At 46.0% G+C, this 17,514-nt stretch overlaps 1 pseudogene; it reads right to left on the bottom strand.

Moving 5' to 3' along the window:
• Positions 1 to 2,079: 2,079 nt before the first annotated feature.
• LOC147963871 (uncharacterized) overlaps positions 2,080 to 17,514 on the bottom strand; it is a 154,675-nt pseudogene continuing 139,240 nt past the window's right edge.

Raw genomic sequence — 17,514 nt, 5'->3', positions numbered from 1 at the left:
CACCGTGTTCACATGATGGTGGAAGTCCAGTGATATGGAAATTCTGATGAGTTGCTGTTGAGCCCATCAGCAACATTTTGTCCCCCCATGATTCATGTTGAACATCAACCTAGTGTTGAAAACTTTGTAAGCAATGCCTTCGTGTTCCGTTAATGAAGCTTATGCTTGGATGAAAGAAGTGACTTTCTCCAAGTTCACGTGCATTAGGTGTAAATTGCCGCCATGAATTCGAGAAAGATTGTTTTTGTTTCCTCCGGTACCATCCCAAGTCAGTTATGCATGTGCAAATGTATTTTATGGTTTGGTAGATTAATTACCTCCACTCCATATGTATTCCCTAGCACACCAAGCCACTGATTGATTTGCTCAAGGAAAAGGAGTCTGTTGTGTTAATTCTAGATCATGCACAAGACTCCGATATCCTCGATGATGGTTCCCAACTAGGACTCGGTAGTGTTTCATTATAAGACTACTATGCGGTCATGCTTGTCTGGGACAGCATGTTCACATGTGTTTAGCAGAACCAGCTCATGTTTTGGAGCTTACTACCATAGTCCATTTCCCAAGAATCTCGCAACATCGTCTCGTCGGTTTGTGTTGCAAAGTTTCTTTCCGGACATCTTGTCTGAAATATCCCGTTACCAACCAGATCTGAATCTCAAGCAGATATGATGGTTGGAGCTATTCCAAGATTTATGATGTAGGTCCCGACAAGGTTGATGTTCTGGCCGACACACCTAGCCGGAAGATCTATCATTGTAGTATCTTGATTGAGCTGTTTAACCATCTTCTCCATGAGGATTTAGTGCAACTTATTCTAGAAGTTGTTTCTCAGGGGTCGTTGTGCTCTCGGTTTCCTCGATTATACTAGAACCATTCAAACAGTGGAATCACTCTCTACTGTTGAGTTTGTCTCCAGTTACTAGAATCATTCCCAACATTTGCATTTTGTTCCCAGCTTGCACCGCCATTGTGCCATTCTATCTTGGACTACCTTCTCGGTAATTCCTAGTCAGGATCATCTTCAATAGTGGTACTACCATGGGTCCCATCCATTTCCGATGATAAGCAAAATCATCCATCGCGTTGTCTTCAACAAGGTAGTCCACATCATCCATTCGAATCCGGATATGCCATTCCTTTGAACTCCGCCAAACGATCGATTGTGATTGCCTTAGGCTGGTTTAAAGAGTTTCAATGATCTAGATATCAAAAGTAATTCTTTTTGCCACTTAAGGGAATAATTATACGAGTCACCTCCCTAGGGTGCCCCATTATGGAATCATGGCGATTATTTCATCGCTATCTTGAGATCTTGCCCCCACCCTCTTCAGCGTGAGATTTTTGCCTACCCAGTAGAACCTTGTCATCTACCTCTTTCCATGACTCCTAATGTGTGATTCGCGTCTCAGCTCAGGAGATGTTTCAATGTCTCACTCCATGAGTTGATCCTGAGTTGTTCGATCTTCGAGAAATTGATCCGTCTGGAGTTTTCCCTTTCCTCTCATTGTCATGTTAGTTGGAGTTCTCAGAGCAAGACATCGAGACAAAGATGGTGATTGTGTCAACGTTCTTATGAAGTGCAACCTGGATCGTGAAGACTGTGTTAGTTTGTGTCCCCTCCGTCCCCATACCTCACGTCTTGAATCTCGGGACGAGATTCCTGTTTAGTGGGGGTGAGTTGTCATAGCCCTAGAGTTTGTTTGCAATTAGTTTCATAATCATCCATGCATCATGTCTATATTTGTTTGAAATTTGAAATGGGGATGACAAACCCTAGCACCAAATGAAATGCAATTAGGATCAAAATAAAAATATTTTCAATGAACCTGATTTGCCCTTCAAAAATGTTCATCATCTTTGCCTTGGTCTTGAACCTCTAACAAAAATGGTGCACACATTTCTAGGACATCATAAGGTCACTAGATTAAATCATATGTTATTTGCATTTGGACATTTTAAATGCTATAAAATATTTTAAATGTCCAAATAATAATAAAATTAAGTGTTTACTATTGGATATATTCCAAACAGTGGGCTTGAGAAAGTTTCATGATTTTTGAGTGTGCCTAAGTATTTCTAATAAAGACCTGAAACTACAGAAGAAATAGAAAAACAGAACATAATTAGAAAAGCACAGGAAGACAAAAACCTTACCTGGCGGCCTAGTAGGCCGGCCCAGCCCACCAGGGGCAGAGGCGTCTTCCACCTCGCGCCAGTCGGACGCAGAGCGTGTGCCCGACGCGCGCGCCCGTAGCTCGCCACCTCCTGCTTGCCGCCGACCGCCTGGAGTTGGCTAAGGGTTCCACGCAACCCCTCCGGCTCTCTCTCACTCTCCCCGTGCTCCTCCTCCCCTCTGTCTCTCTCTCACGCGCATGGCCGAACGCCACCGTCGCCGCCGCTCGCCGTAGCCACAGCCACCGTCCACCCCTCGTCCTGTCGATGCATCTAGAAGAGCCGTCGTCCACTCCTGCATCGTCCACGCCAACCAGTTCAACCGCGGGAGCTCTGTAACGTCGTCTTCGAGCTCATCTTCACCGCGCCCACTGGAGATCGTTCTCGCCGCCCCGCTCGCTCCGACGCCTCCCCCGAGCTACTGACCTGCTCATCGAGTCCGCCGTGAGCTCCTCTACCTAGCCCCTAGTTCCCGTGCTCGATTACGCCGCGTACCCACCGCCCCCTTCGAGCCCGAGCGCTCCTCGCTGCTGGCCATGTCACCGTCGTGGCTACGGCCGTGCAAGCATGCGTCCGAGCGCACCACCGCATTCAGTGCGTCCCCAGGAGCCTAACGCATGCACTCCCTCGCCCTGCCGTGCACCGTAGCCCTCTTTCCGTCTCCGCCCGAACTCCAGCGCCGCCGCGAGCTCAGTTCCGGCGAGCTCCGGCCACCTTGTGACCTGCTGCTGCCTCTACTCGATGCAGCCGAGCGAGGGCTCCCCTCTGGTGCCCTCAGCACACCCAGCCACCGCCCATAGCGCCATTTCGGTGAACTTCCGCCGCGTTCCTGGTCGCCGCCGACGTAACTCCGGTGAGCTGATGTGGCTTCATTAGTTTAGCGCTAACCCCTGCCAATTAGGCCTCAACAGACGCTGATAGTAGGCCCCACAGTGGGTCAAAGCCCAGTTAGCGTCGGGTTTGACCCGAGGTTGACCTCTGTTTGACCCTTGAGTCACTGACATGCGGGCCTCGCCTGGCTAACCCAGTTAGTTAGAGCTAAACTTAATTAAGTTAGTTTAGTTAGTCACTGACCAGTGGGCCCAGTGTTGTTTAGTTAGTCTAGTTAACCCAAATAGTTAACTGTGAGACTGACTAGTGGGGCCCAGCCATCAGGTTTGACCTGGGTTAGGTGCTGTTGACCAGCTGACGTCACAGTGACGCAGTGCTGACGCAATAACTCATTTTCTGGATTTATTCTTTTCAGAAAATTCCAGAAAATAGTATAAACTTCTAAAAATCATAGAAATTCAACCGTAACTCCAAATGAAATAAGTTATATATGAAAAATTATCAGAAAAATTCAAGGAATCTGTTTATGCCGTTTTCATGCATATTTGAGCAAGTTAACATTGCTGTTTAGGACAAACTAATTAAATGGCATTTAAGAAAGCACATATGGAGTTTGAATTTGAACCTAGTGTTCAAACCAACTCCATTTAACTTGTTGCTAGTTGCATTAGGCCAATCAACAGCATATTGCCATGTCACATTCATGCATCATATTGTTGCATTGCATTGATTGTGTCCTTCCTTGTTTGCCGGTAACCGTCCCCTCTCAGACGACGATGTTTCCGACGACGTGATCGATGACACCGATGAAAAACTATATTATCTTCAGAAGTGCCAGGCAAGCAAAACCCCCTTGTTCATTCTGATACAAGCCCACTCTCTCGCTCTTGCTCTCTTTTACTGCATTAGGACAACAACGATTCAACTGTTACATGCTGCGGTAGTTAAACCCCTTTCCTCTGCATGTCCTGTCATTGCCACAGTAAATAGATGAAACCCACTAGCATGAGTAGGAGTTGTTTGAGCCCTGATGTGCCTACTCATTCATGTTTGTTTTTCATGCCTGCTACTGCTTAGAGTTGAGTCAGGTCTGATTCATCGGGGATGAATCGGAGGTGTGTAAACATGTCCTACTGTTGAGAGCTAAGTGTGTGAACACGATTTGCTAAAGGTAGCAGTGAGAGGCCATGTAGGAGTACATGGTGGGTTGTCTCATTGAAGCCGTCCTCAGGAACTGAGTTCTGTGTTTGTGATCCATGAAACAGTTACTGCCACGCATTGGGCCCAAAACCAATGGACCCTCTCGGCTTCTTGATCACCCTTGTCCTCTGTCCAGGAGTTGCAACTAGTTTCTGGTGTTTATAGGATATGTGTTGGCGGCCGTGCATAGCGCTGACCCTAGTGGTGGGCTATGACGCGGTAGATACACCGTGGCCGGGCATGCCGGGTGCCCGTTTGGTGTCCCAGAACCCTGTACACATCGTCCGGGGCCGTATGTGGAAACCTCGGCCGGAATCCCCTGCGGATGGAACCTGGATAGGCGATAAACCTGGACTAGAGACTTGAGTGTTTAGGTAGGCCATGGCCGACACCCTCGTTGGGCTTCCGCTTGAAGGTTGCCGAGTACTTGTCGTGTAAACAACGGTAAGTGGTGAGAGCGGGTGTGAAGAAGTACACCCCTGTAGGGTTAACATCATCTATTCGAATAGCCGTGTCTGCGGTAATGGACTTCTGGGTTGCCTATAACAGTTCATAGACAAGTGAAAGTGGATACTCTAAAACTCGCAAGATAAGCGTGAGTGCTATGGATGGAGTTCTCATAGGGAGACGGGAGCGGATCCATAGTGGTGTATTGATATGGTGAATATGTGGACTCGTGTGCGCCACCTCAAAGAGTTGCTTGCAGTCGTAGTTCAGGTTAGCCACTGAGTCAACGCTGGCTTGCTGCAGTTAAACTCCACTACCCCTTTGTTGATACCGGTGCATATGTAGTTAGTTCTGATGTAAGTCTTGCTGGGTACATTTGTACTCACGTTTGCCTATTCTATGTTTTTGCAGAGAGACGTGAGTCTCGCTAGTAGTTCCGTGTGGACTTCGACGTTTAGCTTGATACCTCAGCTACGATCTTGTGCCCTCGGCAGGATCTGGTAGATAGTCTGGCTTCTTAGCCTTTTTCATTTGTAGATGTCTGTACTTAGACATGTTAAGCTTCCGCATGTGCTTGATTTGTATGCTATGATTGTTTGGTCATGAGACCCATGTTTGTAATATCTCTCTCCTCGGAGCCTAATGAATAAATGTTTGAGTCGTAGAGTCTTGTTGTGATGCCATGTTGTATTTACACATGTCGAGAATATTGTGTGTATGATTGAAATGCTTGGTATGTGTGGGATCCGACAATCTAGTTGTTTATCCTTGGCAGCCTCTCTTATGGGGAAATGTAGTCTTGTGCTTCCATGAGCCATAGTGGTCCGCTACAGCCCGGTTCACCGGAGTCCTGTTAGCCCAGCACTACTGCTCAGGACACTTGACTGGCCGGCATGTGCTTCACTTCATTCCTGTGTCTGTCCCTTCGGGGAAATGTGACGCGGTAACATCCGGAGTCCTGCCTAGCCTGCTACAGCTCGGGTTCCCGAAGTCCTGTTAGCCTAGTGCTACAGCCCGGATTTACACGCTGCTGACCGACATGCTCGATGTGATTCATGTATGCCTGTCACCATAGGTTAGTGCTGCTTTAGGTTCATGACTAGCCATGTCGGCCCGGGTTCTCTGTCATATGGATGCTAGCGACACTATCATATACGTGAGCCAAAAGACGCAAACGATCCCGGGCCATGGTAAGGCGACACCCGTGGGAATACCGTGCGTGAGGCCGCAAAGTGATATGAGGTGTTACCGGCTAGATCGACGTGACTTGGAATCGGGGTCCTGACAGAAAACCAGGTATGCCACATCATTCTCGGAGAGACGCCGCTTTCCAAAGAAAGAACACTATCATGCAGAGTCCGCATAGCACCGGTTGCAGCATTGAGCAGATTAGTCGGTAGCATCGGCCTACCTGCCACATTAACCCTCCTCGAGATATCCTTGGGTGAAGGTGGCCCGTCCTGAGGACGGATCGTACTCGGTGCCGGCTGGCTCGCACCCTTGTTATTCTTTCTTTTTCGTCCCTTCTTCTTCTGCTGTAATGGGATCGAGTTCTGCTCAGACACCACCTTCTTGAGTGTGTTGGGGCTGATAATATTTCGCACCTCGGCTATTTGAGGCTCGGTGAAGGCGGCAGCTAGAGGCGTCTCCAGAGAACTGAACACCAGACGACGCCTGTTGCAATTGGGTTTCTCCGCGGTACCAGCTAGATCGCGATCGTCTTTTGCAGGGTTGGGCTCTTGAGAAGGAGGCCCCAAGAATTCGTCATCGTACCCATGTTCATTGAAGTACTTATCAACGTTGGTAAATGTACCATCGTCGTCGTCCGGATCCTGTGCCATATGCATGTCTGGATCAGCTGACGGCGGTAGCGTTGCGGCGGTCTTGCCATGGCTTGGCGCCAGCACGACTGGCGGTGTTGTCTGTGGGGTGGTGCCCCCACCCCCAAATGAATCTGGCTCTTCGGCCAAAGCATGGACCAACTTATGCAGGCGCTGAGGGTCATCACATCATTTTCGTCGGTCCCAGGGGGTCGATACGGAGGTAACAAGTCGCCGCAGCCCGGCAGCACCCGAACCAGTTGAACCCTATACACAGTGGGTGGCATCGGATTACCGTGGAACAAGCGGTTGCCCAGTTGAACGATTCTGGCCTTGGTGACATCGATCAACTCGCCATCCACAAAGTGCAGTAGAGTTCATGGAACATTGACGGCACCCTGCGAAAACATGTAGGGCGTCAGGGATGCCCAGTCAAAGGCAAGGAGATGAAGTCATCGGCCGAGAGGCTTAGTTACCGTGATGGCGTCGATCTCGACTAATGTCAAGGCACCGCCAACGGCAGGCGTGCAAGTGACGGAGGGGCCACTTGCTGCCGAGGTGCCGGCCGACGTATTCTTCCCACACCCAGGTGCATTAAGCTCCAATGCCGGCGCCGACGCCGGAGACACCAATGCCGCCTCCGCGGGAGACACTAATGGCGCCGGCGCGTTGTGCGAGTTGTTGCCCCTGAAGCTGGGAATCAGGGGCGGCCCCTATTGGCCGCCCGCAATCCACCCCTGCAGCCCCTCAAGCAAGGTAGGCATAATGGCGGTGATCGTCGCTCCCACTTGGTCTCGCACTTGCTCTTCGACTATCTCCGGAATCCGCGCCACTTGTGCCTTGAGTTCTTGAACCTCGCGCTCCTGGCTTTCCAAGCTGGTCTTTCTCTCCTTTCGCCCAGCAGTATAGTATTCCGACCATTTCATGGACAAGCTTTTGCCGGCCACACGACCAGCTGATGACGGCTTACTGAACTTATCCTTGTGTTTCATTACGTTCAACGCCCTATTTAAAGTGGTGTCCCAAGGGGAGCTCTGAGACGACCCTGCGCTACTGCTTTCAGTGTCCTGCGGAAGGAACGTGAACCATTTGGAAAGTTGGCTTCATTAATTAGAATGCAACCATATGGAGCTAATTACGCGGGGGTGTATTCCTTACCAGAACAAGCTCAGGTGCCTTGGTCTTCGGATCCGTGGTAAGCTCCTTTGTTACGGGGTCCACCTTGTACCGGGCCCTGACATAGTTCCTGGTTTGGTTGTCACGGTATTTATCAAAGAGGGGCGGTAGGCCTTGCTCGGCATGCTCCGCGTCCTCCTTGTCCCACATAGGTTCCGCCACTCTGTAACCGCCGAGACCGAGTTTGTGGACCCCTAAGTTCAAGTCCCGCATATCTTTCCCCCACTGACTTGATTCCGCAGTTGCGTTGCTCTCGCACTTGATCTTGAACTCCAGGTTGTCAGCTTCGCTGATCGAAGGATTTGTCTTCTTGATCTTCTCATAACTATCACCTCTTAGAATCCTCTTCACCGCGGCTCTCCAAGTAGCCAGGGCTGTGCTCATCTTCGCGAGGGAGGCACTGTTCACTTTATTCCCTGAGAGGCATGTGTTTGTGAAGTCACCGGGGAACTTGTATCGTTCGTGCAATGTCGTGAAGAGGAGGTTGCACAAATTCCCTCGGTCACGATGCCTTAGGTTCTCGATGTTGATCGAGACGGTGCTCCAGAGAATGCACCCGAGCTGTCCCGCATACCCACTGACTAATTCTTTGGGCACCGTTGGATGCCCACTAGAGGACACTTTAGTAAATTCCTCCTTGACGGTGCCGAGCATGTTCGGGCGTCGGTCTTTCCATTGCCTCTTCGGTTGGCTGCCATCTGTGCGTGTGCAGCCATCATCAGTGGTCGCATCCTCGGTGGCACCATCAGTGGTGTCATCCCCGACGCCACTAGGGGTTGTGTAGTCGGGATCAGTGTCTTCCGCGACGTCCTCATAGCGGTGAGGTTCTTCCTCCATCTCCTGGGACAGCTCCCAAAATGCCTTGCCCGAACTGCCGGCCTCATCGTTGTGGGCCATGTTCGCTCTAAATAGGAAAAACGTTTGGTCAAAAATTTGGTTATTGTCAAGGAATAAGATCTCTAAGTTGACCAAATAACCTAATTCTCGAGGAATGTCGCCAAAAAGTTGGTTATTGTCAAGGAAAAAATGAGAGATGTTTGTGATATTGCCTAGGTGTTTTGGGATGGAACCTGTTAGTGTGTTGTTGCTAAGGTCCAAGTCCACGTTCTCAAGGTAACCTCGTTCTTGAGGGATGTGTCCAGAAAGTTGGTTGCTGCAAAGATACAAGGCTGTGAGTTTGGTCTAATTGCCTATGCTGTTTGGGATGGAACCTGTTAGTGTGTTGTAGCAAACAAACAACTCCTCTAAGTTCTCAAGATAACCTAGTTCTTGAGGGATGTGTCCAGAAAGTTGGTTGCTCTCAAGATCCAAGGTTGTGAGTTTGGTCAAATTTCCTAGGCAGTTTGGGACGGAACCTGTTAGTGTGTTGTAGCAAAGCCACAACTCCTCTAAGTTCTCAAGATAACCTAGTTGTCAAGGGATGTGTCCAGAAAGTTGGTTGATGTCAAGATACATGCTGATTAATTTTTGTTTCGGTTGAGAATCGGGCACCTTCTAGGTCAAGAAAATTGGGCATGACCTTTTGTAATTTTCTTGACCTAGGAGTGCCCCATTCTCAAACGAAACGGAAATTAATCAACATTTCAGGAGAAAGGGGTAACGAAGTGATGGGGCAAATGTGCCAGGCACCACAATGTGATCATAGAAACAAAGCAGCACCACAATGTGCCTCTGTATGTATGTGTGTGCTGTCTAGATGCCAACCACAGGTCAATGGCCATGCCACTACACTACTCCATGTCACTTCTGCTACTGCCAAGCATGGCATGGCCATCTTTGATTCTATGATGGAGCTTTGTGCCACTAGGTGGCCTGTTTGAAGTGAAATAATCAGATGGGCAACTGGTGTTGGATTCACAGTGTAAATGATGGATGAAAAGGTATTGTGTCCATGTACAATACTTGTAAAGGTACTAATCCCCAAGAAAGACACCACAAAGCAACAAATAGACATCACATGCTTTACAACCTGATGGAGGTCAGATACTGAATAGTTTAACAGACAGATTCTAGTAGCATTCTTGTCAGATCATGCAACAAGCATTGAATAGTAATGCCTCTGACGCCCCGACAAGGCCACCACAAAGCTTCAACTAGGACCATACTAATATCTTATTACTGGATTACACACCACCACAAAGCATTGAGTATCCACCAACCTAATTAACAATGCAATGCAGATAATCATTTTTTTTCTCACAGTACTGTTCCCTAGTAATAGTAAACTAAATAACTGAGTAATCCAAATGAGGAAATAGAAACCAGCTGGCTGCAGCAACATAGCAAGACTTCACTTACACAAGAATTCATTTCAAGCATCATTTATTATCTGAGACAGATCATGCTAAAGATACATAATGCATCATTTCAGGCATCATTTAATATCAGTACTACAAACTGGCAGTACAAGAAAAATATCTTCAGTGTAACTCAGGACAAGAAAAATCTCCACCAGAATAGGACTAGCATTTAAGAGTAATTTCCTCCAGTTAAACAAAGTTCAAACAAAAACTGACAACACTCTTTTGATTAAGAGCCAAGTCACAACACTCTTTGAAGTTCAAACAAAAACTGACAACACTTCTTTGATCTGTCTCCTCCAAGAAAGAGCCAAGTCAGTCTCACCCAACTAGGGAAACATCAGTTAGACCACTAGCAATTGGGCATACACAACTGGGGCTAGGTTTGTGCTCTAGCTAGGCAGTAAAATAGAGCATATACAGGCATTGCCTGCCTCTGCTGCAAGTGGGGATGTGAGCAGCATTATCACAATTAGATCACTAGCAAGACTTGTAGTTAGGGATTTCACAAAGAAACTCTGTAAAGTGCCAGAGCCTAACATCTTGCATCACAGAGCAAAGCATTAACCGGGCCAACTCCACAAGTCACTAACCAGGCGGAGAAGGAAGATGGGAGAGGAGGCGGAGCTCACTGGGGAGGCGTAGGGAGGCCCTGCGACAGCTTAGTAGCAGCAGAGGTGGCCGGAGTTGAGGAAGACGGCGACGACCCGAGGAAGAAGTGGTGGAGGGGGGGGGGGGTGGAGGGGTCGAGCGCCGTTGCGCCCTGCTTCCACGGGTCGCTGGCCCGGTGTTGAAGCAGATTCCGCCTTCCGCCTTGACTGTCGCCTCACACGACGGAGCTCGAGCGGAGATGGCATGGTGGAGCACCGCAGGTTTCTAGGGTTTTGAGGGCTGGGAAGGTGAGCGAGGGGGTGGGTGGGTGCGGCGAAGGCGAGGGAGGGGGTGGATTGGGAGAGGACACGTCCCACGGGCGAGGGCGGCAGCGCAGTGGGTCGGGGCTGAGAGAGATGTGAGATTGAGGATCGGGGATTGGGGATTTTAGTGGGGGGAGGGTTAGAAATGGCGCACCTTCTAGGGGTGCGCCATAAACACCGCGATAGCAATGGCGCACCTTCTCCTGGTGCGCCATTACTAATTTTTTTGGATTTTTAGTTGCATGTAATAATTTTTTAGAAGATGACCATAAATTTTAAATTGTTACGATATAAGTAGTTATTAATAATTTAGTTGCATGAATTTTAGTTCCATGAATTCAAAAAGTGCCCATGAAATTTAAAAATATTCATGAGTTCAAAAAATATTAACAGATTCAATACTTTTTGTGAGTTAGAAATTCAATACCAGAATATAAACCTAAATAAAAATTGGTATACCAATGGTGCACCTCCTCGGGGTGCGCCATAAGTACCTTGATAGCAATGACGCACCTTCTCCTGGTGCGCCATTAGTAATTTTTTTTTGGATTTTTAGTTGCATTCATTTGTGAATTGGTAAACATTTATGAATATGAAAAAATATCATCAAATTTGAAAAAATATTCATGAATTCAAAACATGCCCATGAAATTTAAAAATATTCATGAGTTCAAAAAATATTAAAAAATTCAATACTTTTTGTGAGTTAAAAATTCAATACCAGAATATAAACCTAAATAAAAATTGGTATACCAATGGCGCACCTCCTAGGGGTGCGCCATAAGTACCTTGATAGCAATGGCGCACCTTCTCTTGGTGCGCCATTAGTAACTTTTTTTGGATTTTTAGTTGCATTCATTAATATCTCCTTCTTTTGACGGAACCTCGTCAGAGGGCGGGGAGCTCCTGCATTGCATTTAAGAAGAGAGTTGGTCGAGTTAATGAGGGAACTGGACCCAAAAATCAAACAAGGCATGGTTAATTAAGGAAAACCGGCGAAGACCAAACACACCCCTATCAATCAAGGAACATCGTCCGAGCCAGATACAAGGGTACCTAGGCCCAAGACGATCGATAGCACCTCATACCAACCAAGTCAACCTCAAGGACATGCCCACAACCAGATGATCACTCGCGCCTAACTTCCTGAAAAAAGCGATAAAAAATTAACCTCTACCAACGCCCGAATAGCCTGCAATGCCATCGGCGTGAGCGACTTCTTGTACATCCGCAGAAAATATTGTGTCTTCTCTTCCACATCCTCCTCAGTGGCTTTCTTAGATGTTCTGGGCTTCGGCAAATCCCCATAAGCCTCCGCCAACCTATATCCAGCGCACTTCGCAGCCGGGATGTTACAATTTTGGTTCTTACCCAAGTATCCATTGTGCCGCTTGGAACAAGAAGTAGAGCCCCCTTCACTTTGCACAATAATTGGCGCTTGGAGGAAGGAATGGGGCGCGGTGCAACTGAAACTGCTTAGGAACTCATCCAGCAAGGTAGAAGATGTCGGGCATTGAGGTACGCCAATGCCACCAAGCGGCTCCTTGGGCTTGGATGACATCATGATGCTAGCATCACCTGAAGCTTGCATCTCCAGAGAGGAGGCCAAGGGAGCCACCTCCACATCTAAGCTAATTGGCAAAGCTAACCTGAGTCGGCTCCATGCCATTACTCGAAGACATGATCATCGACCTTAGCTTGTTCTTCCTCGCTAGGAACCACCATACTGGATAGAACAAGATCCAGAGTAGGAGTCCACAGACTATGCCGTTGTAGCCACTAGCTTAGATGAGCAACCATCCAAACCAGCGTCAGTGATATCCTTACCACCACCAGCAATGAGAGGCACAAGTTCCTCACGCCCACACCAAGGCTCAACTGGGTAGCCGGATACAACGAACTCCAAGCCATACTTACAACCAACATCACTCACAACAACCCTTCGAACATGACAGGCAAGAGATCAAAACATGGTCGACGAAGAAGCTAAGCTGCGAGCGACCTCTTCCAAAAGCTCTAAGTGATGGGGAACGCAGTATTTCAAAAAATTTCCTACGATCACGCAAGATCTATCTAGGGGATGCATAGCAACAAGAGGGGAGAGTATGTCTATGTACCCTCATAGACCGAAAGCGGAAGCGTTTATCAATGCGGTTGATGTAGTCGTACACCTTCACGATCTGTCCCGATCAAGTACCAAACGTACGGTACCTCCGCGTTCGGCACACGTTCAGCTCGATGACGTCCTTGCCTTCTTGATCCAGCAAGAGGGTCGAGGTAGTAGATGAGTTCCGGCAGCACGATGGCGTGGTGACGGTGTTGGTGAAGAACAATCTCCGTAGGGCTTCGCCTAAGCATTGCGAAAACTATGGCAGAGGATAAACTAGAGGAGCTGGGTTGCCGGCACGGCTTGGTGATTCTTGATGTGTCTTGGGTGCTAGCCCTACCCCTCTATTTATATGTTGAGCCTTGGGGTCGAAACTTGGAGTAAAATCCTACACAAAGTTGGTTTCACCCGAAAGGCAAGAGTCCTTCTCGGACTCCAGGACCAGACGCTAGGGTTCCCGGCGTCTGGACCCAGACACCAGGGACCCTGGCGTCTGGCCCCTGGACTCTGCAAAAATTCCTTTTGCACTTGCCAAAAACCTTATGGGCTTTCCCCTTTAGCCCAAATAAAGTGTTCTCGTACCCAAACATTTCAGGAAACATCCAGAACCCCTACCGGTGAATTCCGGAACCCTTTCGGAGACCAAACACTATTATCCCATATATTAATGTTTATCTCCGGATCATTTCGGAATTCCTTGTCATGTCCGTGATCTCATCCGGGACTCCTAACAACATTCAGTCACCAACATACATAACTCATATAATACTATATCATCAACGAACGTTAAGCGTGCGGACCCTACGGGTTCGAGAACTATGTAGACATGACCGAGACATCTCTCTGGTCAATAACCAATAGCAGAACCTGGATGCCCATATTGGCTCCTACATATTCTACGAAGATCTTTATCGTTTGAACCGCATAACAACATACGCTGTTCCCTTTGTCATCGGTATGTTACTTGCCCGAGATTCGGTCGTCGGTATCATCTTACCTAGTTCAATCTCGTTACAGGCAAGTCTCTTTACTCGTTTCGTAATGAAACATCCCGCAACTAACTTATTAGTCACATTCCTTGTAAGGCTTATAGTGATGTGCATTATCGAGAGGGCCCAGAGATACCTCTCCGACTATCGGAGTGACAAATCCTAATTTCGATCTATGTCAACTCAACAAACACCATCAGAGACACCTATAGACCATCTTTATAATCACCCAGTTACGTTGTGACATTTGATAGCACACTAAGTGTTCCTCTGGTATTCGGTAGTTGCATAATCTCATAGTCGTAGGAACATGTATAAGTCATGGAGAAAGCAATAGCAACAAACTAAACGATCATAGTGCTGAGATAACGGATGGGTCTTGTCCATCACATCATTCTCTAATGATGTGATCCCGTTCATCAAATGACAACACATGTCCATGGCTAGGAAACTTAACTCTCTTTGATTAATGAGCTAGCCAAGTAGAGGCATACTAGGGACACTCTATTTGTCTATGTATTCACACATGTACTAAGTTTCCGGTTAATACAATTCTAGCATGAATAATAAACATTTATCATGATATACGGAAATATAAATAACAACTTTATTATTGCCTCTAGGGCATATTTCCTTCAGTCTCCCACTTGCACTAGAGTCAATAATCTAGTTCACATCGTAATGTGATTTCACACCAATAGTTCACATCTTTATGTGATTAGTTCACATCTTCATGTGACTAATACCCAAAGGGTTTACTAGAGTCTATAATCTAGTTCACATCGTTATGTGATTAACACCCAAAGAGTGATCATGTTTTGCTTGTGAGAGAAGTTTAGTATACGGGTCTGCAATATTCAGATCCGTATGTATTTTGCAAATTTCTATGTCGACAATACTCTGCACGAAGCTACTCTAGATAATTGCTCCCACTTTCAATATGTATCTAGATTGAGACTTAGAGTCATCTAGATCGGTGTAAAAAGCTTGCATCGACGTAATTCTTTACGATGAACTCTTTTATCACCTCCATAACCGAGAAATATTTCCTTAGTCCTCTAAGGATAATTTTGACCGCTGTCCAGCGATCTATTCCTAGATCACTATTGTACTCCCTTGCCAAAATCATGCTAAGGTATACAATAGGTCTGGTACAGAGCAGAGCATAATTTATAGAACCTATGACTAATGCATAGGGAATGACTTTTAATTCTCTTTCTATTTTCTGTTGTGGCCGGGTTTTGAGTCTTTACTCAATTTCACACCTTACAACTCAGGCAAGAACTCCTTTGACTGATCCATTTTGAACTCCTTCAAAATCTTATCAAGGTATGTAGTCATCGAAAGTCTTATCAAGCGTCTTGATCTATCTTTATAGATCTTGATACCCAATATGTATGTAGCTTTACAGCTAATTCTTTCTTTGAAAAACTCCTTCCAAATTCTCCTTTATGCTTTCCAGAAAATCCTACATAATTTTCGATCAATAATATGCCATTCACATATACTTATTAGAAAGGCTACAGTGCTGCCACTCACTTTCTTGTAAATACAGACTTCACCACAAGTCTGTATAAAACTATATGCTTTGATCAACTCATCAAAGCGTATATTCCAACTCTGAGATGCTTGCACCAGTCCATAGATGGATCGCTGGAGCTTGCACACTTTGTCATCATCTTTAGGATTGACAAAACCTTTTGGTTGCATCATATTCAACTCTTCTTTAATAAATCCATTAAGGAATATAATTTTGATATCCATTTTCCAGATTTCATAAAATGCGGCAACTGCTAACATGATTCAGATAGACTTTTAAGCATCGATACGAGTGAGAAAATCTCATCATAGTCAACACCTTGAACTTGTCGAAAACCTTTTGTGACAATTCAAGCTTTGTAGATAGTAACACTACTACCAGCGTCCGTCTTCCTCTTGAAGATCCATTTATTCTGAATGGCTCACCGATCATCGGGAAAGTCAATCAAAGTCCATACTTTGTTCTCATACATGGATCCCATCTCAGATTTCATGGCCTTAAGCCATTTCGCGGAATCTGGGCACATCATCGCTTCCTCATAGTTCGTAGGTTCGTCATGGTCTAGTAACATGAATTCCAGAACAGGATTACCATACCACTCTAGTGCGGAACGTACTCTGGTTGACCTATGAGGTTCGGCAATAACTTGATCTGAAGTTTCATGATCATCATCATTAGCCTCCTCATTAATTGGCGTAGGAATCACTAGAACTGATTTCTATGATGAACTACTTTCCAATTCGGGAGAAGGTACAATTACCTCATCAAGTTCTACATTCCTCCCACTAACTTCTTTCGAGAGAAACTTCTTCTCTCAAAAGGATCCATTCTTAGCAACGAATATCTTGCCTTCAGATCTGTGATAGAAGGTGTACCCAACAGTTTCCTTTGGGTATCCTATGAAGGCGCATTTCTCCGATTTGGGTTCGAGCTTATCAGGTTGAAACTTTTTCACATAAGCATCATAGCCCCAAACTTTAAGAAACGACAACTTAGGTTTCTTGCTAAACCACAGTTCATATGGTGTCGTCTCAACGGATTTAGATGGTGCCCTATTTAATGTGAATGCAGCTGTCTCTAATGCATAACCCCAAAACGATATTGATAAATCGGTGAGAGACATCATAGATCGCACCATATCTAATAAAGTACAGTTATGACGTTCGGACACACCATTACACTGTGTTGTTCCAGGTGGCGTGAGTTGCGAAACTATTCCACATTGTTTCAAATGAAGACCAAACTCGTAACTCAAATATTCGTCTCCGCGATTAGATCGAAGAAACTTATTTTCTTATTACGATGATTTTCCACTTCACTATGAAATTCTTTGAACTTTTCAAATGTTGCAGACTTATGTTTCATCAAGTAGATATACCCATATCTCCTCAAATCATCTGTGAAGGTCAGAAAATAACGATACCCGCCGTGAGCCTCAACACTCATCGGATCACATACATTAGTATGTATTATTTCCAATAAATCAGTTGCTTGCTCCATTGTTTCGGAGAACAGAGTCTTAGTCATCCTGCCCATGAGGCATGGTTTGCAAGCATAAAATGATTCATAATCAAGTGATTCCAAAAGCCCATCAACATGGAGTTTCTTCATGCGCTTTAGACCAATATGACCTAAACGGTAGTGCCACATATAAGTTACACTATCATTATTAACTTTGCATCTTTTGGCTTCAATATTATGAATATGTGTATCACTATGATCGAGATTCAATAAACCATTTATATTGAGTGTATGACCATAGAAGGTTTTATTCGTGTAAATAGAACAACAATTATTCTTTGACTTAAATGAATAACAGTATTGCAATAAACTTGATTCAATCATATTTATGCTCAACGCAAACACCAAATAACATTTATTTTAGGTTCAACACAAATCCCGAAGGTAAAGGGAGTGTGCGATGGTGATCTTATCAACCTTGGAATCACTTCCAACACAGATCATCACCTTCCCCTCAACTAGTTTCTGTTCATTTTGTAACTTCTGTTTCAAGT

This window comes from Triticum urartu, chromosome 6A, assembly GCF_056163025.1.
Source record: "Triticum urartu cultivar PI428250 chromosome 6A, HENAU_Tu73, whole genome shotgun sequence".
Classification (NCBI taxonomy): domain Eukaryota; kingdom Viridiplantae; phylum Streptophyta; class Magnoliopsida; order Poales; family Poaceae; genus Triticum; species Triticum urartu.
The sequence above is the reverse complement of the archived record's forward strand: the minus strand, read 5'-3'. Positions and strand labels throughout refer to the sequence as shown.